Source organism: Marmota monax, unplaced genomic scaffold (assembly GCF_021218885.2).
Source record: "Marmota monax isolate L192 unplaced genomic scaffold, Marmota_monax_Labrador192_F-V1.1 WCK01_AAM20220418_F8-fsc00269, whole genome shotgun sequence".
NCBI classification, from domain to species: Eukaryota; Metazoa; Chordata; class Mammalia; order Rodentia; family Sciuridae; genus Marmota; species Marmota monax.
This window is the reverse complement of record NW_026694072.1, coordinates 843,697-858,311: the sequence shown is the minus strand read 5'-3', so window position 1 is coordinate 858,311 and position 14,615 is coordinate 843,697. Positions and strand designations below refer to the sequence as shown.

At 49.0% G+C, this 14,615-nt stretch overlaps 1 protein-coding gene across 3 annotated transcripts in view; it reads left to right on the top strand.

The window, feature by feature from the left end:
* Positions 1-152: 152 nt before the first annotated feature.
* Acacb (acetyl-CoA carboxylase beta) overlaps positions 153-14,615 on the top strand; it is a 212,411-nt gene continuing 197,948 nt past the window's right edge. For 2 of the 3 annotated variants that reach the window (XM_058585542.1, XM_046464307.2), the window contains exon 1: positions 9,737-9,879. The gene's annotated coding sequence lies outside the window, so the exon portion shown is untranslated. Of the gene's footprint in view, positions 291-9,736; positions 9,880-14,615 lie in introns of those variants that run through there. The other variant, XM_046464308.2, reaches the window with a different exon arrangement.

Sequence of the window (14,615 nt, the reverse complement as noted above, 5' to 3'; positions counted from 1 at the left end):
AAGTTACAGGATGTAGAGGTGGAAAGCAGAGCCCTCCCTGGAGTGGCCAGTGTGGGATTGTTTTCCTCCTGCCCAGGCTGTTGCTGCCATTCAGTACCTTGAAGGTTAAGTGCTCCAGGGATATTTTTAAACAGCAGGGGCCAGCTAATCTAAAAGTGACATTTAAAGTCACACAGTGAGCAGCCGGCAGGCTTAGATTCAGGCCCTTAGCAAACAAGGGACTTGGAAAATGTCACCCTGAACGCACAGTTGAGAGGACATGGGAAAAGAAAGGCTGAAGAGCTAAAGTGGTAAGTCAGCCCCTCCCTCCCTGGGATCAGCAATCAGCCTGTGTCTAAGGGACCAGGAACTGAATGTAGCCTGAGAGCAGCCCCAGTATAAAAGTGGGCACTTGGGGTTCCTAGGAGACCCGCTCTGTTTGAGGGATGCTGCCCAGAAAACCTTGGGACACAAAGCAGACAAAAGAGAAGGGCCTTGTGTGGCTTCTGTAACTAGGTTGCTGGGGAGCCACCCAAGTACGTGCCCCTTGATCTCCACAGTTCATTTAAATGAAGTTCTGTGATTTAAATTTTTTTTTCAAAACTCCTGTCTTAAGAGAAAGTATGTTTCTTACAGCTGTCCCCTGTCTCAAACTGGCTCATTTTTAAAAAAGCAGACTGTAGCTGGTTGCATTGGCACACCCCTATAATCCCAGCAGCTCCGGAGGCTGAGGCAGGAGGATCTCAACTTCAAAGCCAGCCTCGGCAACTTTGCAAGGTCATGAGCATCTTGGTGAGACCCTGTCTCAAAATAAAAAGGGCTGGGGAAGTGGCTCAGTGGTAAAGTACCTCTGGGACCAATCAGTTCCCAGTACCAAAAAAAAAAAAAAAATTTTTTTTTAAAAGACCCTAAGAGTAAAGCATCTATAGCACTCCTTTGCTACTAGGAAGACAAGATTTTCTTTTAATTTTTAAAAAATGCATTGTAAAGTGACAAGAGTCTAAAACAGGAAGAGTCAAATGAGCTGTCTTGCCTATGGCTCCCATGTAATCCCAAGAGATACTGAGCAGAATTTGCTATAAATTCCCCACATTTTGTTCTATGCCCTCACATGGTATGCTATATAGCTTTCAGTTTTGTTGTTGTTATTATTGTTATCATTAAATATGAATGGGCTTCCATGTAGGTAGGGTGACCAGCATCCCAATTTGTCCATTATTGAGGGGAACTCCTGGGACTCAGGGCTTTAAAAACAGACAGGTTTTAGAAGTTGCTCTTTTCCATCTAACTGCAAATACGAATTATTTACAGAACCTGATGTCTTTTTTTTTTTTTTTTTTTTTTTTTTTGTGGTTGTAGATAGACAGCAGCCCTTTATTTTATTTGTATGTGGTGCTAAGGATCAAACTCAGTGCCTTACACATGCTAGGCAGACGGTCTGCCATTGAGCTACACTCCAGCCCCAAGACCTGGTTTCTTTCCTGATGTCTCCAAGTTTTCAATGGAAAGACCCATCCAATCTGGAATCACATAGGGACTAGAGATGCAAATGTCCCCAATCTGACTTTCTTTGAGAAGCTCTGGGAGGGTACTTTAAATTTGTGCAAAGGCATTTTTATCTGTTCCTGCTCAGAGGCTGAGTAAACTGCCTTGTATTTTTATCACCTTTAGGTCCTAGACCAAAATTAGAAAGTTGCATTACGTGAGCTTCTCAGGCTGCTGGGGTTAGGGGAGGTTTCTTTTGAATGGAAGTTTCCTCCAAGTTTACCCCGCGTGATACTTTGGGATACCTAGTTCTAAAGCTTCCTCTGAATGTTGAGCCAGGGGCTCCTCACTTCAGAGGTGACTTTTCTGTACCCAGAGAACCCTGGATGCTGTCAGAAATCTTGCATTTGGTCTGAAAAAGTACATTCCATGTTTATTTCACACTCTGTTCTCACAGAGGTGTTTGCTATAATAATAGTAAACTTCATATCTAGAGGAAGAGTTTTCTAGGCAGATGGGCAAGATTCATTTATTCTAGGAATCGGGTTCCTCATACCGAGAGGCCAGGCAGAACATAGCTGGAAAACGGAGGTCTTGATTACTGGGTAGCGGTAGGTGCCGGGTGTTTCATTATTCTGATGAAATCCAGGTGTTTTCTGCTCCATTCCATGGCCAGAAACAAAGATTCAGAGGGTTTCCATGATAAGCTCGGGGCAATCAGATGACAAATGGCAGAGCCCCACCCAGGTCTACTCTGCTCCTGAAGTCCTTAGCCCCATACCTGGGTTGGGTCCTCAAGAACAACTGCACTTAGAAATGGTCCCTTATTTATTTTTTTACTTAATTTATTTATTGTTGTGCTGGAGATGGAACCCGGGGTCTCCCACCCACCAGGCGAGCACTCTGCCACTGAGCTCCATCTCCAGGCTTTTTATTTTGAGCCAGATCTCACTAAGTCACCTGACCTTGTGCTTGTGATCCTCCTGTCTCAGCTTCTGGAGTAGCTGGGGTTTCAGACGTGTGCCACCACACACTACTGCCTACCTTTTAAAGTCAAACTGATTTCCGAATCAGTGATAGAAAGGGAACTCTGACACCTTTTCCTTTTTCTTTGGAAGTCGGCAGTTGCAGGCTCAAGTCGTAGCTGGAATAATCAGTTGTGGGAAGCAGCCTTCACCTGATCTGGAACCTTCTCCCCACTCTGTTGGAAGGAAGGCTGGTCTCTTATCTCCACCTCCCAGCAGAGGGGGCCTCTGGAGCCGCCCTGTTGTGGAACAGGGGCTCTGACCAACCCACACGGGGATCCAGACCTTCCCTATGCCACTGTACTGTGTGATTCTACAAGATGTGACAGAAATGTTTTTTTGACAGAGGTGGGGACCATCTTTCAGGACTGACCCATGCCACTCCAGGGGGACATTAAGCCCCCAGCGCCTTCCTCACTCCTTGCACCATCTGGGGGCTGGTGAGGACTGGACAAAGGCCACAGGCTGGAGCTCTTGAGCAGGGCTTGGGTGGGTGAGTGAGTGGCGCTCGACTCCGGGTGCTGGAGGAGTCCGCCAGGGAGAAGAAGCTGGAGTGACTCAGATCTGCCACAGCCTGTGGCACTTGATCTCAGAAAACGTTGACAAGAACACGTGCACATGCCATCACAGCCCCAGCTCTGCCGCTTCACCTCGATGTGACCCTGTCCAGCATACGCCCCCTCTGGGCCTTGTGTCCTCATTTGTAAAGTGAGAGCACACACATCAGAGTTCTTGTGGCCATTCAAAGGGACAGCATAAAGAGCACAGCCCAGGACTCATGTGTAGCAAGAGTGCGACAAACATTGGCTTTCATTATTATTCAACAGGCTTTTGCTTGTCCAGGGCCTGCTCAGTGCCTCCGTGGGAATGTGTTGCCTTTTCAGGAACCCTCTTTTCAGAGTTGTTTTTCGAATGCCAGCTTGCTAGAAATGGGGCAAGAGGGAATCAGGAGTTGGTGACACACCTGGGCCCATCTGGCCTTATTTGTTTTTTGGTACTGGGGATTTAGCCCAGGGGCACTTTCCTGCTGAGCTATATCCCCAGCCCTTTTTTGTGTTTTATTTTGAGACAGGGTCTCACTAAATTGCTTAGGGCCTTGCCAAGTTGCTAAGGCTGGACTTGAACTTGCGATGCTCCAGATTCGGCCTTTCAAGTCTCTGGGACTACAGGCGAGCACCACTCACCCGGCCCATCTGGGTTTCAAGCCCTGTCTCGTCTCACTGAGCTCACCTTCCTGTTGGGGAGTCTGGTATATTGTGACAGTGACCCACAAGACTACCTGTGATAAGTCCTAGGAGGTAGAGACCAAGGATCCAGGAGCCCAGTGCCACACCTTGACATTCACGCCCGTGGGGACTCCATGGGAGGGAGGATCCTCCAGGTGGGCAGGAGGGCGATGGGCTGGGCACCCGACACGCCCAGCTAGAGTCAGCATCCAACAAGCCCATGCTGCCCCTTCTGTGTTCCAAGAGCCTACCCTGCCCTCAGGAAGCCTGCAGTCCACGGTGGAGATCATTGAGTGCATTGAAGACATGGTCATGTCGGCCTTGATGAGTGGCAGGAAGAAAAGGGACATGTCATTGGGAATAAGACAGACTGTGGAGGGTCAGGACAGGTCTGGACTGGCAACATGGATGCCAAAGACAGTAAAAAGAGCAAGAGACAACAGATAAGGGTGTGGAGAGGGGACGGCCAGAGAGGGAAGAATATTCCGGAACATTCCAGGCAACATGTGCAGAGGGATTTGGAGGCCCCAAATGACCAGGGCCCTGTGGACCGTGGGAAGCAACACAATGAGAAACCATTGAAAAGCTGAAATTCAGTTGCTGCATCCTATCAGGGCGGCTGGGTACCTTTAACCCCAAGTTCCCTTTTCAGTAAGGGACTGGTACTTCCACGGAATTGGTCTCACAGGGTGACACGAGATAACAACCCTAACCCTAAGACAGAGCCCAGCGCAGTGAGAACCAGGACGTATTAGCTACTCGTGTTCACGGTTAGCTCTGTGGGCAGGATGCCGGGCATTCCATTTTACGAGGTGTTTGCTTGGTGGTCCACACAAACGCGAGCTTTAAACTTTGCATCCAGGGCTGGGGAGAATAACAGCGAATGCTCATGTGCTCACCTCAGTTCTTACCTCAGTGATCACCGATGGCCTATTCTTGGTGTTTCATCTGCCCACACACTGGCTTTTCTCCCCTCTATTTAGTTTCCTGGCATTTTTATTATGACTATTTCAAACATACAACAGTTGAAAAGAATTTCACAGTGACTGCCCGTGCTCCCACTGCTTGGATTCTCCCGGTGACATCTTACTATATTTGCTCTCCCTCATGTCTGTCCTTCTATCCACATTTTTTATGCATTTCATATAAATTGTAGTCATTCGTATCTTTACCTCTCAAATACTTCAGCATATTTATCATTAACTAGAGTTCTGTTTTTCTGCACTATTTTGAAAATCTCAGCCAGATAGCTTTCTGCCCACAAATATTTTAGTACCTATGTCTAGAAGAGATGAGGATTTTTAAAACCATACATCACCAAAAGGGTCTCCAACCCAGTGATAGTTCCTTAATCTAGAAGAAGCGTCCCTTGGGATCTGGAATGGATTGGTTCCAGAACCCCTCCCTTTCCCTGCCCAAGGATACCAAATCCACAGAAGCCCAAGTTCCTTATATAAAATGGCACAGTGTAGCCGGGCACTGTGTCACACCCCTGTAATTCCCTAGTAACTTGAGAAGCTGAGGCAGGAGGATCTCAAGGTCAAGGCCAGCTGCAGCAACTTGGTGAGACCCTCTCTCAAAATAAAAAATGCAAAGGCTGGAGGATGAGGCTCAGTGGTAGAGCATGTCTGGGTTCAATCTCCAGTCCTCCCCCAAAAGAAAATCACTTAGATTATCTATAATCCCTAGCATAATGTAAGTGCTGTATGAATAGTTGTTATACTGTGTTGGTTAGGGAATGATGAAAACAGAAAATAACTTTTTTAAAAAATATTTCAATGCGTGGTTGAGTCTGAGGATGTGGAACCCACGGGTGTGGACAGCTGACTGCACCTGCTGCATGCTCAACTGTCCTCCAATTCTCTCAAATTGATTTTTAATTATTTCAAGTCAGGACCCACACGAGGTCTATTAAGCTCTGATTGTCCCCACACCTTTATTAAGTGCCAATTACTGACTGAAAAAGCTGGGGTTTTTTTGTCTTGTAGAATTTTCTACATTCTGCATTTGGCTGATCACATTTCCCAAGTGTCACTTAACATGTCCCTCTATGCTTAGTACTTAGGCCCAGGGGCTTGACTCAAAATCAGGTGCACATCCTTGGAGAGAGCTCGAGAGGTGTCGCTCTGTTTCCAACCCTATCACAGCAAGAATGTGGCATCCGGTTTCCTCACTCGAGGGATGGGATATCGACCTGAACCCCCTCAGAATGTTCTCCATCACCCCTTCACCAGTGGTTCTGCGAATCATTGGTTAGCCAAGCCTAGGTTATTATTATTTTATTTTTTTAGTTGTAGATGGACACAACACCTTTATTTATTTTCATGTGTTGCTGAGGATCGAGCCCAGGGCCTTAGAGGCGCAAGTCTTGTGCTCAACCACTGAGCCACAATCCCAGCCCCATATTATTTTATTATTGGTTGCAAATGGTGAGTTTCTGCTCCCATCAGCCCTGCACCTACTAGCTGTCATTGTTCCATAAACATGACTTTCATCAAGCATTTGGTCACCCTGAAACAGTCCCTATGGTAAAGTTAGTTTGTTTCGTTTTGTTTTAATAATGAGTTGCTCTTGAGGTTTCCGCAGGTGTCAGTGAGATTGTTTTGAGTGACATTGTGACTTCCTGATTTGTGAAAAGATACTTGATGTTTTTCAATCCACTGCCATCATCATTGTTTTAGGGCCCTTAGCAGGACAAACTTCTGGAAGCTCCTTGCTTTCAGGCAGGACAAGTTATCTCTGTTGGCCATGTAACATCTCTGCCCCTGACAATGGCGGTCACATCAGCCATTTCTCCAAGGGGTCAGGTCCCTTTCAATGGGAAGAGTACTTAGAAACCATAATCAGGACACGAGGGTGCCTGTGAACTCTCACAACATCTTTATGGCTCTTCTGTACCCAGAGGTCTGGAGGGATAAGGCTGGGGGCAGGAAGCTGTCGGGAAGCTTGTGCAATGGCCTGAGTGAGAGAAAACAGTGGCGTGAACTTGATCTTAGATAAAGTGCTTAGCACAAAGCCTGGAACACTGGTGAGTGCAATCAACCATGGCAAACTTGCTTTCATTGTTTGCTTGACTTAAATTGGTTCACTTGAAGCTCACCTACAATATGGGGAAGACGGCCTGACATCTCCACCACGTACATGAGAAAACCATGTACGCACTCACAGGTAGAGAATAAACTGCTCAAGGTCATGCAGCAATGAAAGAGAACTTGGCTGCAGATCCCATACTCTGACCAGTTCACTGTATTAACCATAGGGTTCAAACTCAGAAATGACTTAGATGATGACGATTTTGTGGTGACAGAGATGGAACCCAGGACCCCGCATGTGGTAGGGAAGGATTCTACCACTGAGCTACATCTCCAACCCCTTAAATTAATTTAAAAAATTTAAAATTTTAGTTGTTGAAGGACTTTTTATTTTATTCATTTATTTATATGTGGTGCTGAGACTGGAACCCAGGGCCTCACACATGCTAGGAAAGCACGTTACCACTGAGCCACAACCCGGCCCTTAAATTAATTTTTGATACATTAATCCAAGAGGCTGGCCCACTCTCACTTTATCAGATTGTAAACTATGATTCCAGCAAGGCTCCTGAGGGTCAGGCCACCCTGCAGATTCTCTCCCTGCACCTAGAATCTCTGCATCCCTGTTCATTAGTAACCTGAAGTGACCCTTGAGACTGCCATTGATGACCTTTGCCTGTGTGACCTGCAAGCTCTTCTGAGAGCACACTCTCATTGATTTAGTCCTTCCAGGCCCGGAGGAGGTTAGCCTTGTTGGAGAGCTGCCGTTCCGACACTGCCATTCCAACACTGTCACCTGGCTGGTGACATTGCCAAGCCCTCACCTCTGGACACTATATCTAGAACTGTTTTTGCATTGATATCTGAAAGGGGCCGGCGGGGGCATGGGGAGGATCGCTGGCCCCTGTTTAGAAAGGCAGATTGCCCCCAGGGCTTCATCAATTTCCCCCAACATTTGCACCCAGATCCCAAAGGTGGTGGAAAGCCCTGGATCAGCCTCAAAACCGATGCTGTCCCCATGGGGAGGCTGTGGCTCAGTGGCGAGCAGGTGGCAGGGCCTCTACTTCGGAGATCACTTGCTGATCGACTAGGGAGTCCCAAGTCTTAGCCCACCTCTTGCTGTTACCCCACTCCTCTCATTGTCACGCTGGATGGTGCAACGCTCCTGCCCCAGGACTGCAGGTTACTAAGAGGCCCTCAGTCAGCAGGGCCAGGGCCAGCTGGTGGCAGAGGTAACCCATCCCGTAGCAATGACATCAGAGTAGAGCGTTGCATTAAGGTCCCTGTTTCCCGAGGGCCGCCCGCACATCCGTCCTGACAGCCACGCCTGGTTCTGAGCTTCCTTTATGCCAGGCTCAGCTTTCGCCCATTGAACCAGTCCAACAGCTGCTCTGCTGAAATTGGCACTGTTACTGTCCCCATTTCCCAGGTGGGGAAACCGAGGCTTACGGCCACTTCTCCTGTGATTTTAGCCAAGGCTGTGGCGCCTGAGCCCTTTGCCTGATTATTGCAGGCCCTCCTTGCCCCCAGAAGGAGGCACCTCAAGACCCTGCCTGGTGCTGTCTGCTGCCGTTGCCATCCCTGTCCTACCCTCGTCCCAGCTCCAGGCCGGCTGGCCTAGTTTGGGTCCTGGAGAGGACAGCTTCCTCTCGGCTTTGTTTTTTTTTTTTTTTTTTTTTAAAGAGGCAGGGCCTCACCAAGTTACTTAGGGCCTGGCTTTGAACCTGCGATCCTCCTGTCTCAGCCTCCCAAGCCACTGGGATGACAGGCATGCACCACCAAGGTCCACTGGTTGCCCTCCTGCCTCCTCCTTGGTTTTGCTGTGCCTTGAAGGGGAAGGTTGTTGACTGAGCAAATCTGGTTGATGCTCACAATAATTCTGCAAAGTGTCTTTTCTAGATGGGACTCAGAGCTTCAGAAAGAGGATGTGATTTGCCTGTGATAACTCTCCCTTGGTGACAGGGCATCACATCCTGCCTGAGCCTCTGAGTGTGGATGGGGAGTGGCCATCATGGGCAGGGTGCAGCTGCAAACTCAGCACTGTGCAGCGCGAGCCGTCCCACTGAATTCTCCACCATCCCAGGATGTAGGTACTGTCCTTATCCCCGTTTTGCAGATGAGGAGACGGAGGATCAGAGAGGGCATTTTACTTGCCCAAGCCTTACCAACTTGTGGGTGGCAGAGCTGAGATGTGAACCAGGACCGCTTCCAGGGAACCAAGCAGGGTGCCCAGGGACAGTTGGCTTTTGCTGCCAGTACTGTCTTGGTATAGACAGAGTGCCACCCTGGAGCTGGGGCTCCTGGCCCTAGTCCTGGGGCGGCCTCTGCTCCTCTGTAAATCAAAGGCGCGTGGCCAGACAGTCCCTGCGTTGCCTTGCGCTGGGCTGCGGATTGGAGCAGACAGCTTATGGCGCACTGTGGGCGGGGCCGGCGGTACCGTCTGGGGGCAGGTCGGTGTCCTCTCCAGGCACCTTCTCGGCCCGCAGTCACATTGACTTCTCCCTATCAGTTTTAGGGCTTGCAAAAGGACCTTGCGCTACCTTCCCCCAGCTGGAATGTCCTCGGCCACCCACTCTGTTCCGATCCTAGCACTTCTCTTTGCATCCTGCCCAGCGTGGTCAGGCCCAGGTCGTGCAGAGCCCTCCCTCGGGGCCCGCGGGTGTCTGACGGGTGAACGCAGAGCCCGGTCCCGTTTCCTGTCTCCCCAGGCCCTCGTAAGGACGGGAGCATTTAGAACCTAATCCAGAGTCGCAGATTGGGCAAGGGGACAATTGCATGAGAAGCAAAGTAGGCTAAAGTACAGGAATGTGGCAAGCCAGAGGGTGGTGGCCCTGGAGGCTGGCCAGCCAGTAAGCGCAGATGGCCTCTGAGACCTGGAGCTAAGTCAGGTGAGGGCTGAGCCGGGACCTTCACAGATGGCTTCCAGTTGCGGGTGACAGATAAGGGTGCACTGGGGAACACTCACCACCGCGGCTGGAGCGGCTGTCCAAGCCCCTCCCCTGTGGCCTGATGCAGCACACCACCCGCCTCCCACTGAAAGGTGACACTCCACAGGCGCGTTCCCTTAGTCACCCTGTGGGCGCCTGTCAGACTCACATGAGAATGGAGCCGGTGGCCGTGTCCCCAGGGATGGTAAGTGGCAGAAGCGCTCAGGACTTAAACTGGGGGAGAGGAAAAATCCAAGTGGGAAAGGGGATGGCTGAATGGGGACATTGTGTCCCCTCTGTCCCTTGAAGACCTGGCCGTGTATTTGGTGAGGGGTGCAAGGGCAACAGCCTGCCAACCCCCCCAGCTCTCCTCCCCCACACCACGGTGGTTGGCAGCTGGCCAGCGCTTGTTGAGCCCAGAGGTTTTGTGTCACAGCAAAGCCACGATGACTCTGGCACCAGGCGGCTGCCACCTGAATTGATCTGCAAGAAGTAGCAGGGCTGGGCCACAGTTCTGTGGGAGAGCCCTCTCTCACCTTACATGTGGGAGGCTCTGGGTTCCGTCCCCAGCGGTGCAAAAAGAGAAAGAAAAACAGCTGTGGCTGCATCTGGTGCCCGGCTCAGTTGGGTTATCTCAGAGACATAACCAGGCAACAGCTGGGGCATGGTCAGGTGCACAGAGGCTCCTCGGGAGCAGGTGTCTGGGTTTTGAAACCAGCAGAACAGGGCTCACTCGGGGTCGTGGCCCAGGTCTGGCTTGAACCGGATCAGACCGTGGTGTGGGTGATGATTCCTTATGGAATCGATTTGTATCCACTTTCAGTGCGAGGGAAACAGGAAAGGTCAGGAATGTTGGGCCAGGATTTGAGCCAGCGCAAGTTACTGAGCTTCCCTGAGCCACAGTTCACCTAATGGTAGAGTGGATGTAAAATCATGACCGCAGAACAGCAGTGATGTCCAGGAGGTCGTTCTGAGGATTGGAGGTGGGTGGTGGTGAGGAGCCTGGGGAGCTCGGTGGCTATGTCTGTGCAGGTGTTATTTGAAGGGCAACTGCGAGGCAGGTAAATAGGGCAAGAGGTAGAATCCCTATTTTATAGAGGAGGAAATGAGGCAGAGAGTCTGGTAGCTCTCTCAGACAGTTCCCTCATCTGTCTGTGTGTACTCACTTGGAAAAGGTTCTCCAAAGGTGGGTTGGGATTTTCATGAGATCCACTGTTCCCCATCAGAATAGCAGCAGATCTTAAAGGGTTGCAGAGTGAGAAAGAAGGCTAAACCGTGTTTAGATTTAAACATTTAAAACTTGCCTAACGTTGGCCACATGTAGAGCTGGTCGCTCTACTTACAGAGCTTCCAGTTTCAAATGTGGCAGCTTCACTGACCGTCCCTCAATCGCCTGCCATGCCTAAGTCTGACCATCTGCCCATCCACTCCCCTTTTCTCTTCAGGCACCCCCCCCATCTGTCTTAGTCCATTTTCTCTCACTATAACAAAATACCAGATGCAGGACACTTTAAAAAGAAAACAGGTTTATTTAGTTCATGAGATCTAAGAGCATGGTGCCAGCATCTGCTTGGCCCCTGGCGAGGGCCTTCTGGCTGCATCACAACATGGCAGGTGGCATCATGGTGGAAGATCACATGGCAAGATAGGAAGCCAGAGAGATTCAGGGGGTCTTCCCCTCACCATACTGGGGATGGAACCCAGGGACTTGCACATGCTAGGTGAGCAGGTGAGCACTCCCTCACTCCGCCACATCCCCAGCCCTAGGCTTGGTTTTTTTTGTTTGTTTGTTTTGTTTTTCAACTGACTCTACCAGACCAGCACAAATCCCTTCCAAGGGCCCCACCATGACCTAATAATTAGTCACCTTAGGCCCCACCCCTTAAAGGTCCCACCACCTTCCAAAATCACCACGCTGAGGACCAGGACTCTAACACATGAAACTCTGAGGGACACACTAGAATCAGATCCAAACCATAGCTCTCCATCCAGCTAATTCTAGAACAAAGAACTTGCATCCTTCAAAACTTGCACCATCAGATCACCTTTCCAGTGGGGATCCATGTACACATGGGTTCTCAGGGCTCACCCATCCTGCGCTGCCGCCGTCCAATTTGGCTCTTTTCTCAGTAAGATCAGAAGTTTTTCGTTTCACTGTTTTCCTTTGGGGTGGCAGGATGTCCACTACTGATTGCATGCTGTTGCTATTTCTTATTTTGCACAATTTCAAAAATAAACATTTAAAACTTGCCTAACGTTGGCCACATGTACAGGTAACTCTCGGTCCAGAGCGCTCAGAAGACTGGACTCCCGGTCCACGCTCCTGTCATCCCTAAATGTAACTTCAGACACGAGACCCTAAAGTCTAAAGGGCAGCTTGGGTCAAGCCCTTGGCTGGGCTCAGTGTGTGGGCATGGATTTGGACTCTCACTCAGCACGCGCTTGTCAGACACCTGCTGTATGCCAGGCACGGAGCTGGGCACGAGGATCCCGAAAGGGCCACCCCACCAGTCAGGGAAAACAGACAAATATGGTGACATCCGTGTCATCAGGACAGACGTCTGTGCCTGCCAGCTAACTGGGTCAGGCAGGTTGACCAGGGTTGTAAAAGTGCTTGGCCAGTGTGACCAGCAGAGGGTGTGAGAGGGGACTGCCACTCCGCCAAAGCCAGAGCTAAGAGGACCTTCCACCCTGCCCGCCTGGAGCCTGGGGAGGATGAGCCTGCTGGACCTCCGGGAAAGCCAGGGTAGCTTTCGCAACCTTTGTGGCAATGCCCTTGCCAAGCACCAAGTTCAGATTTTTTCCTGGGGGCATGGGTGAGCTAGCAGTTTTTAGGGCTCTGACCTTTCTTGCTGAGGTTCAACTTTTTTTCTTGATAGCTTACTAAGTGCAATAGAAATAGTAATAAAAAACACACCCTAAGCCCCAGAAGCTTCCAGTTGACCACTAAGAGCAGGAGGGAGACGGAGAGGCGTAGGTGCTAACACAGTGACATTTTGCCCCACATGGGACATTTGTCAACATCTGGGGACATTTTGGATTGTCACAACAGTGGGAGTAGAGGCTGCTGGCATGTAATGGGAAGAAGCCAGGGACACTGTTCAGCCCACAGTATTACGCAGGCCAGTCCCACGACACAAAGAATTTTGTAGCCCCAAATGTTGGTTATACCCAAATTGAGAAATCCTGGCATGAGAACAGGCTTGGGCCTCAGAAAGAAACCTACAGCACTGCTGCACATGTTGAAGTACCTCTTTCTAATTTGGTGGGGGATATAGCTAGGAGTGAGGTTGCTGGATCTTATGGCAGTTATGTGTCTGTCTTTTTAAGGAACCACGCAAACTCTTTTCCATAGTAGCTTCGACACTTTAAATTCCCACCGACAATGGACAAGGGTTCCAACTTCTATATGTCCTCACCAACACTTACTGTCTTCACATATATACTAATCAGCTTTCTTCACTATAAGGAAATACCTGAGGCAATATGTTATAAAGAGAAAAGGTTTATTTTGGCTCATGGTTTTTGAGTTCCGGTCCAAGATCAAGTGGCCCTAATTGCTGTGGACCTCTATTTGTTTGTTTTGTATGTGTGTGCACACACTTGATTTTAATGTGCTGGGGACCAAACCCATGGCCTCAGGCATGCTAGGTGAGTGCTCTTCCTCTGAGCTATGTTCCTAGCCTGCCCTGGGCCCCTGACAAGGCAGCCATCAGGGCAGGAGCCCATGGGGAGCAAACCACTCACTCCAAGAACCAGGAAACAGAGTAAGACTGGCCAGGCCAGGGCCCTGCAGTCCCCTTCAAGGGCATATTCCCAGTGACCTATGTTCTTCCCACCAGGTCCCACTTCCAAAAGGTCCCTGAGCCTCCCAATAGCATCACCCTAAGGACAGTGCCTCGGGGGGCCGTCGTCCAAACCAGCGCGTGTCCAAGTTTTCTCTCCCTCTCCCCCACCCTTGCTTCCTTCTCCTATTTTCCTTTTGGGACTATGGTTATTCTAGTGGCATGTCACTATAGTTTTGATTTGTATTTCCCTATGACTAAGGATGTTGAATAAAATAACTTCATGTTCTTATTGACCATTTATATATTTTCTTAAAGAAATGTCTGTCTATTCAGATCTTTTGCCCATTTAAAAATTGCCTTGTGATGGGCACAGTGGTGCATGCCTGTAAACCCAGCCACTCAGGAGGCTGAGTCAGGAGGATGACAAGTTAGAGGCCAGACTGGGCACTTAGTAAGAATCTGTCTCAAAATAAAAACTGAAAAGGGCTAGAGATATAACTCAGTGGTAAAGTGCCACTGGGTTCAATAAATAAATAAACAAATAAAAATAAATAAAATAAAAATTGTGTTGTTTATCTTTTTGTTGTTGAGTTGTAGGAGTTCTTTATATATTTAGGACACTAGATCCTTAGCAGATATATGGTTTGCAAACATTTCTCCCATTCTGTAGTTTTGTCTTTTCAATTTTTTTTTTCTTTGTGTACATGTGGTGCTAGGGATTGAACCCTGTGGGCCTCGTGATTGCTAGACAAGAGCTCTCCACTGAGCTACACCCCAAGTCACCTTTTAAATTTCTTGATAGTGTTCTATGAATCTCAAAAGTTCTTATTTTCAGCCAGTCTGGTCTATCTATTTGTTCTTAGGATGTTCTTGCCTTCAGTGTTCTGTTTAAGATTCCATCATCAAATCCAGGGTTTCTTGTCAAATCCCTGTTTTCAGCTATGAGTTTTATGCTTTCAGCTCTTATATTTAGGTCTTTGATACATTGTGAGTTAATTATTTATTCTATATCATATAAAATCAGGTTCCAGCCTCATTCTTCTGCATGTGGGAATCCAGCTGAGACTCTTCTTTCACCATAGAGTGATCTTAATGTACTTGTCAAAAATAAATGGCCGGCTGGGCGCAGTGGTGATTATACCTGTAATCCCAG